The sequence below is a fragment of the Rhinolophus hipposideros genome (genome assembly GCF_964194185.1).
Source record: "Rhinolophus hipposideros genome assembly, chromosome: 2".
Lineage (NCBI taxonomy): Eukaryota > Metazoa > Chordata > Mammalia > Chiroptera > Rhinolophidae > Rhinolophus > Rhinolophus hipposideros.
Genome location: NC_138048.1, coordinates 87,859,722 through 87,873,505, shown reverse-complemented (window position 1 = coordinate 87,873,505; position 13,784 = coordinate 87,859,722). Strand labels below are relative to the sequence as shown.

Genomic DNA, 13,784 nt, shown 5'->3' with positions numbered 1-13,784 from the left:
GTTTTGACCTTAACAAGGGTTAGGCTTTCTTCTTGGAGGAGTAACTTTTTCAGTAGCTAATGAAAAAATATTCTTAGGGCAGAACACCTGGAAACCAGGCTTCAAAGATTCTACATCAACACTATTTGATGTTTTACATCTGGTAAATTGTTGCTAGCAGGTCTAATGGGAGTTCAAGAGGCTATTTCAGTCCTTAAACATTTAAATACTTCCCATGCATCATAAAAATGGGGAAAAGTGTCTCTCAAAACCCTCATTCCCAGAGAGCTTTTAAAGTAATGAATATTGTTAAAAGTGCAAAGGAGACTTACATGTGCACTTGAGAAGAACTCCAGTATTACCCTTTCCTTCGCTGAGGTCTAGTAGAATTAAAAAAACACATGAAGCTTTCAAACTCTTTAAAATGTATTTACCTTTCTGCAAAATTTAAAAAATATACCTATATTCTGATGCTGTCTAGAAGAGAATTTAAAGTGAAGATTTTGGTGACGGGAAGACAGTTAAAGAGAAAAGGAATATGTTTTCCAGGTTAGAGCCTAAAATGAGGGGGTGTCATCTATCTTGTGTTATTTCTGGTTCAGATTTGTTTTTCAAAATATGGCAATTTGTGGATACAATATAAGATGTATCTGTTACGCTTCTATGAAGTTCAAGGCTTCCAGAGAGGTCATTGCTCAAATCCAGAAAAAAGTTCTTGCCTGAGAAGTTTTTAACAGTTCCGTGGCTAATGAAATCAACAGTTAAGTGCTCTTTGGAACTCAACAAATAATTCCTAAGGATTAACAATTGAGAACATTCTGTCAGTGAAATACAAACTCTCTGGATTACTCACCAATGTAAACAATCCCAAAGTCTTTTTAAATGTACTTTTTCAAATGTTTTGCCGAAGTGTTCTCTCATTTCTATTCTTGCTGCCTTAGCTCAAGTAGCTCCCCATGACTCCCATCCCTAATTTCTTCCCATTCTAAAGTGTCCAGAATATTGCTTTCTTTCACAAGCATATGCTTCAGATTTTGAAATGGCTCCTGAAATATAAACAGTATTAAAGGCCTGTCGGGTGGTGGTGCCAAGGCATCTCTGACATCTTTATCTCTGTAACTATCATAGACTCTCATTGCTAGCCATTTGATAGCTACTTGTCATGTCACTTTTCATGCAGTACCTTCCATTTCTGCCTGAGGGTGACCCCCTATATACTTCAAGGTCTGCTTAACCGCCTCTTCCAGGAAGTCCTTCCTGTATCCCTCTAATACAGAACCTAATACATGTGGGATTGCATTAACATTTACTTATATATAGTTCTATCTAAAACTTTTAGCAGGGGAAAAGAGTGTCTTGGTTATAGATGTATCCCCCATAATGTCTGACTCAGACCTTTGTATATACAACAAAACTGCATTATCTGATTTAGGGTTAGGACTCTTCTTTTTGGGGACACAGATAGACGACATTTACCAGATTTACTTGAACATGTTATGGTCATGTGGCTGAGTTCTAAAGAGCAAAATGTGGATGGGATTGATCATTCCACTTTCAGGTCAGGACCATGAAATCCTTCTGTGAGAGTTGCTGTTAGTGAAACTGCAAGAAGAAAAGAACCCAAGTTCTTGAATTAATGAGCAGAAAACTGCCTAAGGCACACTGCACTGGACTATGCTCTAAATTCTGAACTTCTAAGATGCTGGGATTTTATCGATTACATCAGTGAATGTAGGCTTACTAGCACAGTTCTGCTGACTGGTCAGCCAATTATTACAGTGGAGAATAATAAATAATGCCATCACAGGGTGTGGATGGATTTGCCTGAATGACCGTACCTTGACTCACATGGCCATCTTGTCTTCTCTCCAGTGCTGAACCCATCCCCATGCTGCTGCTTGGATCTAACGGTTTCTCCATTTAGACATTATTACCCTCTTGGGATTTGTTACATCTGTATGGGATTGGTCTCCAGACCTTCTGGCTAGAACTGAATCCATTTGGCTAGACTTATTAATTCTTAGCCATATGTCCCAATCATTCCCATCACTCAAAGCTAAGCAGATGTTTTACTCTTCAATAATGTTTATTGTCAATACATTCAGATTGTTTTCACTTGGTTTTGTACTTCTATAATACTCATTTGGTAATGCTTTATACTCAGAATGAGTCTTAACATTCTGCTTTTTTCTAGAAAGATTGAAAAGCAATAGTTAGTTAACCCTCTCTAATGCCACTCAGCTACTGGTGAGCAGGAATTATGTCAGATGTTTCTTTGTGCATCCCAGAGTGGCTGGAAAGAGATGAGGGATGTAAGGAGTCTGTTTCTGGGTTGCCATGAGGCAACACCGTAGCATCCCTTCCCTTAAACAAGGTAAATTTTTTACGTTAATCCCAAAGAGTTAATCCAGATCAATAGTCATTATTTGCAACATTCTTTTAAACGAGATATAGTATCATTATAAGTGATAGTCACATTTTCTATAAAATGAAGTGAACTAAAATGATACAAGAACTTCTTCAGAGAGGTACCTTTGTCTTAGTTATCTTTTCATGCTTGTGTCTAGCAAGAGAGGGGAAGATTAAATGCTCCAGAATTTATGGTGAATGCAATTTTCCCTATTTAAAAAATTAAATCCCTCAGTCTTTAAGGCATTAAAGAAGGGCAATCTCCCAAATTGTTCTAAAAGATTAATATTATTTTGAAATTACATGATTTATTTATTTATTTATTTTTAATAAAAGTTTATTGGGGTGACAATGGTTAGTAAAGTTACACAAGTTTCAGTGTACAATTCGGTAATACATCGTCTATATAGCATATTGCTTGTTCACCACCCAAAGTCACTTCTCTTTCTATCAACATATTACACATTCTGATTCCTCCTTTTTAATGCTGTGTCCTGGGATTTTCAAAGCACAGAATTCGTTTAGTCCTGACCTAATTCCAAGTATTTCAGTATCTTATACAAATGAAATATGAAATATAACATTCCATAATACATGTATATATCTATCAATATGTGTGTGTGAATCAAGCATCAATACTGCCTTTCACCATTTCTGTTTATAACTATTCATTTTTAATCACCCATTGAATAATTAAATTGATTTGGTAAATTTATAACAGTGATTAAAAGGTTAATAACATTTAGTAAGCATTGATCGTTTTTGCTATCCACAGGAGAAAAGAATTCTCAATGTTGATTAAGGTGTTCTAAACTGAGATGATTTAGGCCATATTCTTGTGACATTTAGCCCTATGTAATTTCTGATGCATAAATAGTACATATGAATATTGATTGTAAAAATCTTCTACATTGTGTTGTGAAGCTCTGCCTTCAAGAGCATATGAAATCTGATCTTACTGATTTACATGTGATTGACAAGAAATATTGATTGAGAAGATGAGAACAATAAGAAAGCCAAATATCAATGTGAATATAAGATATCAAAATTTAACATAGACAAAAATGGATGTTAAAGAATACTATATTTAGTTTTGAGATTTAAGTGTTTACCTCTTTTTTGTTGAAGATATTTTACAGAAATGAGAGTGAAATTTCTGCTGACAGGAAGGGTATGTCAGCAATGGAGAACAGTGTAGGAGAAACTTACAGCAACTAGAAATGGCAATACAAGTAAAGGAATGAGAGAAAGATTGTGGGTAGATCTGAAGGCAAGCAGGAATTTCACTATAATGTAACTAATTAGGAAATAGAAAGGCAGAAACTGGCTTCTAGAAAGAAAGGTAAGAGAAGCCAGAAAAAACCAATTAATGCAATGGAAGGGCCAGAAGAAAATCATAGACTTTTGTGCTCTTAGAGGAAAGACAGATCAGTAAATACAAATATTCCTATTCCACAGAAATATAAATACAAGAAAGAATAGACTTCCTTGGAAAAAAGTAAACAACAACAGCACCTCAAAAGGTCTAAGGTAGATACATCTTGGAGTAATCTGAAAATAAGAAACTATGAATAGTTTTATAAAATAAAAGATAATAACTTAAAGGCTAGAAAAAAACAGAAAACATCGTAATGCCAATGTATTACTTTTGAAAGCGAAAAAGTCTTGATAACTCTGGCTATGGTTGCTCTATATCTAATGTCATTCCTGATTTATAAAAAGGTGGGGGTGGAGCTGGAAATATGCAAATATCCAGGCAAAAAAAAAATGGAATCAAGTTATAAAACTATATATCCTAACAAGAAGGGCTGACTGATCTATGATGTAACATCTATGGATGAATGGAATATAAAAGATGACGTACATGATGCTAAAATTTAGTCAATCAATAAATATAAAGTTTATATGCTTTTATGCTTTTTTACCCAGAAGTTTGTTTTTTTTTTCCCCCTAGTTATTCCATGAAGTATAAACAGTAATTCCGCTAGTGACTGGCAGATGTAAAAAAAAAAAAAAATTACAAAATGAAATAGAGATTTACTTAAGGTTTTAATTTCTTAATGTTTTAATGACTTGTCTTCCTAATTTCAAAACTATGACAGTAAATTTACAATCCTACACAACAATCCCACACAATAAAAACTAGAAAATCAGTTAAATTAAAATTTTGGAATTTTGATTATTAAATTAAAAAAACTTTTGAAAAATATAATCTGAAACATATTTCTCAGTCACTTTATAAACTCATGCATAGTCCAGAACTGAGCATGTGGCTGCCTGGTCAGCTCTCTTCTGAACGGCCATTTCTTTAGCTATGTAGGATAGACATTATGTTTTATCACCTGAACCATTCTCATCACCACCTTCTCTTGACTAACACAGGTGGACTCTTCCACTTACCCACATCCATAAAACTCAAGCACAGATTCAATTCCATGACACACTTCTCTCCTAGATTTGGCCTTCTCCTATTTGCTAGAGGCTTTCCATAACAACTTCATACCTTCATAATTCTCAGCAAGAACCTGACAAAGCCCAAACAGCTTTCACTCTAAGTAACTTCCCTGACTTATTACTTAGGGAAAATGACATCACATTTAAAGTACACCTGTGTCCACCATTCCCTTCCTTCCAGCACTGGGACCTGCAACAATGTCGTCTCTGCATGCATTTTCTCTTTAGACTATAATCATGGTCAATTCTCTCCCCACACTCATTAAAAAGATAACCTTTCTTTAACTATGAATCTATTCCTAATTAGCAACTCTCCTTGTCCTATTTCAACAAATATTCTGTTTTTATAATCAACTGCAAATTCTCCCCGAAAGAGGGAGATCTCAATAGTTTGTCTTTTCAGTTTTGAACATAAGAGATTTTCCTGACTATTCTATCTAAAAATAGCACCTCTATCCTTTTACTATTTTTCTTCTTAGTAGTTATGACCTCCTAATATTGTATCACATATTTATTTGTTAATTTGTTTAGCATCTCTCATTTCTAGATTATAAACTCTTTGGCAGATTTTTAAAAAATGTCTGTGTTCTTATCATACAGAATAATGACCAAATATAGCACTCAATAAATGTTAAATTGGTATATAAAGCTATCTAACCTATAAGTATTTTATTTTTAACTTCAAAAGTTGGTGTGGCAACTGCTGAATGCTCCCCCAAAACTCATTCGCCCCTTCTTCCTAATTATGTGGCTTCCAGGTAGAAATTAAATCTCCGAGTTTCTATTGCATCCAATTGTGGCTCTTTATAATTTAGACGTAGAATAGAGCAGATGTATCACATATAATTTCTAGACTGTCTTCAACTTAAACACGGGCATTTGTCCCTGAACATAAGCTCTTTTCTCTTCCTGTGTGAGCTCAGCTTTGCTCTCAACCCAACCAATGCAACAAGGCAGAAGGAACTTTGGTTCCTGAGTAACCAGCAAAATGACCCTGTTTGCGTAGATAGGCTAGCTTGTAATATGAGAGAAATAAACTTTTTTTATTCAAGAAATTTAATTGTAGAATCATTTTCTTGTAGCCACGAAGCCTTTAACATATTCAGCTTCCATGATTCTTTCTGCTATTTATCTCCTGTTGAACTCCTTCTCTTCCCATATCTGCCTCTTAAATATTGATTTTTCTCAAAGGTTCTTTTCTGACCAACTACTGTTCCTTTATCCCCAGTTTTATTGAGATGTAATTGACATGCAAAATCAATGTTTAATGTGTACAACATACTGATTTGTTAATATATGTATATATTGTGAAATGATTACCGCAATATGTTTAGTTAACATCTATCACCTCACATATTTACAACTTTTTTCTTGTAATGAGAACTTTGAAGATTTACTCTCTTGACAACTTTCAAATATTATGTTAATGTATAGTTCAAAAATATTTATGCAATATTATTGTATGTTATTGACTATAGTCATCATGCTGTACATTACACAACTAGAATTTATTTATCTTATAACTAAAAGTTTGTACCTCTTGAACATTTTCACCCATTTCCCACAAACCCACCCCCTGCTCTGGCAACCACTCATGTTTTCTGATTCTATGCAGTTGGTAGTTTTAGATTCCACATATAATTGAGATCATAGGGTTTTGTCTTTCTTTATCTGACTAACTTCACTTAGCATGATGCCCTCAACTTGCATCCATGTTGACTCAATTGGCAGGATTTCCTTTTTTTTATGGCTGAATCATCAACTACTATTCTTACTGTAATCTAGTCATCCTTGAATTTTTTAGTCAATGACAAGTTTAAGAACTTAATGAGGAACTTATATACACATAAATATTCCACATAAACATGGGAAGTTTACAGATACCGAAAAATTGTTTTTGTAGCTTTTTGGTAACTATAGTGGCCAGATTAAGAAATTCCTTGAGAATAGGATTTATTGTCATGGTTCAACTACCGTTCTTGCCCCAGGATATTTTTCTGTCTAGGTAAAGACAACATCTGACCTTTGGACAGGCTTATTAGGCCCATCAAATGGTTCCCTAGGGCCCTTAGGACAGTGTCCAAATTAGGCCTTTCAGGAGTGAGTCAGTACTTATCCCTATAGCTTCTTCTGAGCTATTCACACCCCTAGCATTGTTTACTCCACCCAATTTGAATGTTTTGTAGTTCCTCAAACTCAGCATGTGCTCACTTTCACGATGTTATACATACTCTTCCTCTGCCTGTAACATTTCCCAGCCTCACCTGGATATCTCCATTCCTCAAACATGCTTCAGCCTGAAACACAGACACTCTATCAATAACTATGTGACATCTCCCAGTATGCCCGTGTATGATCATACTGTATTTACTCTTTCCTCATTGCTGTTTAACTCCTAGGTTCTACCTTCCCTGTAATTAGGCATTATCTATCTTCTTCACTTTCACCTTTCCATTAATACCTGTCACAGTGCCTGACATGTAGTAGGTTCTTCGTACACTTTTTCTTTAATACAGACTTGACACACTTTCCTCAGCTATAAAAAAATGGATATTTAAGTTGCTGGGTAAAAATTTTAAAAAAAAAATGTGGTGTAGGAATGAATTGTATCTCCTGAGGCATGATTCTCAACTGTTTTGAGGACTATTAATTTTTCAGTTGGAAAAAAAAAAATCACTGCACTCAATTCCCATAGTGCTCTACAACTCTGTCAGTGTCACATGTGAGACTAAGCTCTCAGTCGGTAGGTTGTGTTCGTGTTCCCATCCCTCATCATGCAGCACAGTTCTTTGCACATCTTAAAATAACTCCACAGTATATTACAGGACAAATCTTGGTTTAAATTACTGTAAATAATGAGGAGGAATAAAAAAAAATCTATGTTTACTTGCTTTATATTCAAAAAGAAACTTGGTGACGGTACCTATAGAGCAAGGATTGGAGTCGGGATGGCAAAGAATAAATAAAGAAGGCCAAAAAGTCAGTAAGAAAAAGACATTCAACTTAATAAGAAAATGGCCAAGGTATAAGGAAGCAATAACTGAAGAGGGCATTTGAATCATTACTAAGTAAAGATGTATTCACATTAAAAGATGAGTGACATATCATAGTCTCTATATAGCTAAATTCTTCACTGCTCATCTAGTTTCAGATATTCATTAGATAAATGGCTGGGTTCATTAGAAATAACATATATATTATATAATATATATATATATATATATATTTTTATATATATTATATATATACATATATATACACATTGGAAATTAAAAATCTGTAATATACTCTTTTACTCAACAGATTGATTTAAAACATTAGATGATATTTAAGGTTGGAAATGATATGGGCAAAAGGGCACTCTAATAACTACTGAAGGAAGCAAACATTTGTACAGCATCCTAGAAGATTAATTTCACTATTTAGGAGAGTAATTTGGAGAGTCGTAAAATTTAGACCACTCATATCTCACAACATAGCAAGTCTACTTTTGTATATATACCCTAAGAAAAATTCAATATATGATCACAAGTAAACAATGATGTTCTTTGCAATGTTGTTTGAAATAACACTTGGAAACAACTTAAATGTTTCTAAAATGTACAGTGCAGATGCTCTTGGTGTTCTCATATATTCTTGACACTCATATTTCTCTTATATTGAGGGTATTTTATAGGAAGCGCCTATCACTTTGCGCCAGAGGGTGTTCCCTAACCAAGAACATGCTTGGGCTGCCACAAGTAGAGCTGGAATTTTACAGTTAATTGTCACAGGAGTCACCCTCAACAAATGCCAGATGGGTACTGTGAATACATCCTTGAGTGATACAACTCTGAAGTGGCTTTCAGTATAAGTCAGATGGTAAAAAATGTGTAGATGTGTTCAGGAAAATGATTGCAAACAGAAATACAGTTGACCCTTTCAGTACACATGGTTTGGGGCACCAAACCTGCACAGCTGAAAATCCACATATAACTTATGACTCCCCCAAAACATAACTACATCAGTTGTCCTCCTGTATCTGCAGGAAATTGGTTCTCGGACCTCTCGTGGATACCAGCATTCATGGAGGCTCAAGTCCTATATGTAAAAGGATGAAGATCAATGCATATAGTTGGCTCTCCATGTCTGCGGACCCCACCATGGATCAAAAACAGCGCAGGTATTTATTGAAAAACATCTATGCATAAGTGCACCTGCACAGTTCAAACCCACGTTGTTCGAGAGTCAACTAACTTAGAAATAGAATCATTATTAAATATAGCTTAAATGTGTGGGGAGAGAGAGTTATAAAGATGGCAAATTTTATTTTTCTGTTTTTATTTTGGGCAACCAGGTAGATGACAAACTGAAATACAAATTATTTCTGATAGGGAAATGATTCAGATTTGGACATGTTGAACATGTGGCTTATTGGATATACAGGTTTAAAATCTGGAGATAAGAAATGGGCTAGAGGTTGGCTAAAAATGGTATCTGAGGTCACGGTGATGGGTGAGATAAACAAAGGAGAAAGGATAGTAAGAGAAGAAATGGCAGCCCAGGAAGGAGCACGAAAGTTCATGATCATTTCAGGAATGAGCAAAAGATATTCTTATAAATGGCAATGAAAGAAAGAAGTCACATGGTGGAGGGAAACTTTTAAGTACTTGAAAACATTGCCTGAGGTAATGCAGTAAATGAGTCAGAATTTGAACCCATATTTTCGATTTTGAGAGCCCATGGTTTGGGAAACACTTGTCAAGATGGCATTGCAAAAGTCTGGTTTGAGCCTCTTGCCTGTGCTTTCAACATGTAAGAATAATAGATAAAATATTTAACAAGATAGTCTAATGGTGATATCAAAAACAAAGTAAGCACTTCTGGGGACTAGTGATAACACAGAAACAGGAAGTGAGCTGCAGTGTACTGCTGGTTTCTAGAATGAGAGGCAAGCAATTGCCTATATCTGCGAGATAACTGGGGTGCTACACTTGCCCCACAGGGACTGAAAATCAGCGTCAGGTTTACATACGGAAATCTGAGATAACAGGAAGTTACATAACTGACTACCCCCTTGGAGCCATGTCTTACACAGAACTGCTTACATAGGCAGGCCAACGCAGCATCCATAATCTGGGGGTCAGCACCTGGGAAAACTGCTGTGTGATTTGGTGACTAGATCTATGATATCCCCGTTATCAGACATTATGAGCTTGGGGTACAGAACATGCAGGCCACCTCTGTGACTACAGCATTGGGGTGGGGCTAGCCAAGAGAGAGAGAAAAAAAAATGTTAATCCTTCTCACTCAAGTTGAGCCTGAAACCCAAAATTCCAAGACATGTGAAATCATTTAAAAGAAAAAGAAAGAAAAAAATATGCCAGCAAATTAAAAAAAAAAAAAAACAACAACAAAAAAAAAAAACGCAATGAAGTCATTCCAGATGACATGAAAATAATAAATTAAGAATTTCACAGTAAGCATGTTAGCATTCCTAAAGAGACAAAGTAAGAAATAGCATCAGTACAATTTACAAGAAAATTAGTAGAGATAAAACAATGAAAATGGCTATGAGAAAAGAATCCAAATTCCCAGGAAAATATGTTAGTCAAAAAAAAATTCTGGAATGGACTCAGTCAAAACAAGACTTAGTAAATTGGAAGATATTCCTGAGCAATTAACCAAAAATGCAACCCAGAAAAATATATAAATTAGTGTGAAAGAAAATTTAAGAAATATGTGTAATCATATAGATTCTGTCCTATATTTTGATAACATAAATTATCTCTAAAAACAAATTGATGAATGTAATTTAAACAAGAATACAGATAATATGACATTTTTCCTCAATAGAGAAGGCATCATAATTTCACTGCAACAGATGTCTACTGCTACAAGGGTCCAGAAAAAATGGAAAATTTAGTGACCATGAGAATTAAGGAAGTAAGTCAAAGAGTGTCATAACCCTAGCATATGTCCCGGCCACTCAATCACCCTCTCTGTGAACTCACAAATGTAAACACACACACACACACACACACACACACACACATATTCTCTCTCTCTCTCTCTCTCTCTCTCTCTCTCTCTCTCTCTCTCTCTCTCTCTTTTTCTCTCTCTACCTGAAGGACAATGACTGCCAATATGTTTTAGATATAAATAAGAGAGACAACCCTATATTAATTTGTGAACATATTTTCATTGTTTCATAATCTAATGCATAATTTCAACTTCTGTGGTAAATTTGACTTATATAAAAATACATGACTTCTTAAAACCGTGGTTATAAAATAATGCTAAGGTTGATTTCAGTTTTCAAAAAATACCTTCACTTCCACAAACAATAAAGATGAACAGAAAAGACTGAAGATAGTTGAAGATTAAATGCTAGGAAAATTAAACAGTAGATCTTTTTTTTCTTTTGTTTTTCACAATTTATGTTCTTCCATTAGAGGGAACCCCATTCTTTTCCAGCCCCTCCTCATAGCACAGTGATTTCCGGAGTTGTGGTTAGACTATAACCAAGGAAAATAATGAAGTTCCTTTAATTTCTGGCTTCTGGATTGGTTTGGAGGGGATAGGTAAGGGATGAACATTATTTTTTTTTTTACAATCTTGATATCAAAGGGAGACATTTTCAAAAGGTTGATCTGTTGGCTAAGTCTTTCATAAATCCTCAGGCACACCTTAACTTGACTTAATAAGACATATTAAAAGAAAAACACAAACACTAGAAATCTCTTTTTTTGACTATGTATATCAAGCTCATAACCAAGACCTTATTAAAATCACTTTGGCGATTTGAAGAGGACATAATTTTAAAACCTCAAAGTATTCATGAAAATGAAAACATCAACGTTTTCTCTCAAAAAAGGCTTTAGCTTTCCTTTAGCACTAATAAACAGATAGGAAATGTGTATGTGGGAAAAAAAAAAAAGAATGAATGTAACAGGTGACAAACATAATCAACTCATTCTCTTAGAAAAAGATTCGTCAGTCACATTTTACAATCGTTGAAAGAAGCTTGTATGAAATCATAGGAATAGCTCAAAAATAATTTTCCTTCTTCTGCATAGTTTTGATACTAAAGTCAAGGTTATCACTTAGTTTTACAGCAACTGATAGTTTTACACAAATCTTTGAAAAACAAAAGCTAAGGAATGCCTCAAAATTGCCTTACAAGCAAAAACACATTCATTCTTCCTTAAAAGCTTTCCTTCCTTTATTGTAAAGCTTTATGGCTTCACTATTATTCCAATATATTTTTTCATTTATTAACTTACTTTAGCAAACAGAAACTATAAATCTAAAAATATGAGGCACTTACTTTAGTAAATTTTATTTTTAAAATGATTATTCAAAGCTTGTATTACAGAGCTGCTTTTTAAAAAAGTTTAAAGGAATGTGAAACACAACAATGCAGAACACCTCTGTATTATATCAAATCAGCAGCGTGGAAGGTACATTTTTCATTTGGTGACACCATGTTAAGAAAACTGCTTTTTAAACAAAGTCAACGAAAGCAATAATATTTTGGCACTTATTAAACACTGGCATACTGAATTTCCAGTTCTTGAAGAAGAATCCTATAACATTTCTATGAATACTCCCTGTAGGCTGTTTTGTTTTGTTTTGTTTTTAACAAGCAGCACATTTAAAATAAGATTATAAGTATGGCTAAATAAGGAATTAAGCACAATTTACACTGTGAGGTATTGTATTTTTCCAGAAAAGTAAGCCTACTAACTTCAAAGATATTTGCTCTGTAATATCTGTGCTGAACAAACTACCAAGTATTGTTTCAAGATAATTAAACTGAAAAAAAAAAAATGTGTGCAAAGTTTCAACAGTGAAATATCGAGCAAACAAGACAAAAAGAAACAAAAGAAGTTTGCATGCTGCTTCTCAAAAGAAATTTAAACAATCCTTTGCCAGGAATAACACACATAAACTATAAGAAGGCAACTGTTGGAATCAAAACACACATACTTTTTAATATGTATAGATGCACTTTTTTTTCTTATTTTAGGTTAAAAATAAGAAGACACCCCAGTGAGTCAGATAACGCCTAGGCCCTGACCCTTTAACTCGCAGGAATTCTCACACAAAGCTCTTTTCATACAGACTGTGCTATATATTCCTGAGACAGGGCAGCAAACATGAAGCCGTGGAGAAGTGACACAAAGTTGGACTAAATGAAATGTTTACATATATTCTGTCACACCGTTGTTCCCTCATTATCTATTCCACACATGATTTGCCTAAAACAATATTTATTCAGGTTGAAAAGAAGCATGACTTAAACAAAAGGACAATTTTAAGAAAAAGGACACCAAGACAATACAAATATTGTATTTCTCTGTTAGCACTGCCAAGTTTAATGGGAAATCAAGCAGAAACAAAAGCAAGTCACCTTACTAGAACTTACAAGAAATGCTCTTGCTATCATTTCCCTCAGAGCACAAGAGATTACTTGTTTTACAACATAGAGAGGATATTTTAAATAATCTTAAATCTGCACTCACCATGCGAAAGCGTAGAGTAAAAGTGTGTTATTTTCTGCCCCTGTTCCATTTCAGTTTTGCCTATAGTTGTCCAACACCCAGTAGCCCAGAGCTGCCACCCAGAGGCCCCTTGCACGAGCTGGCTTATTTGCCTGTCAATCTGAGTCCCGGCTTCTGTATTATGCAGCTGGGCACTTTGCTGAAGTTCTAATATAATTTCCATACGTTCCCCACCGCCTGAAGTTGGTAATTTGTTCTTTCAGTTCAATAAAGACTCAGATCACTTTTCTGGTAACTCTCTGGGATCAGGCTTTAAGGTTCACCTTCAAGTTAAGGAATTCTTGGTAAGAAGTGGGTGGAGAGAAGTAAGCTCACTACAAGGGAATGCAGAGTGTAATCAGAACAGAGAAACTTCCTCTCTTTTTTCCTTCCTTGCTAGGCTCAGCGGCTAGTGCC

The 13,784-nt window shown here is 34.8% G+C and overlaps 1 long non-coding RNA gene across 1 annotated transcript in view; it reads right to left on the bottom strand.

The window, feature by feature from the left end:
* The window catches only part of LOC308488727, a 521,148-nt gene extending 507,712 nt beyond the window's left edge, over nt 1-13,436 (bottom strand). The window contains exon 1 of the long non-coding RNA XR_013991939.1: nt 13,350-13,436. This is a non-coding gene — a long non-coding RNA (uncharacterized lncRNA). The remainder of the gene's footprint in view (nt 1-13,349) is intronic.
* Nucleotides 13,437-13,784: the final 348 nt, after the last annotated feature.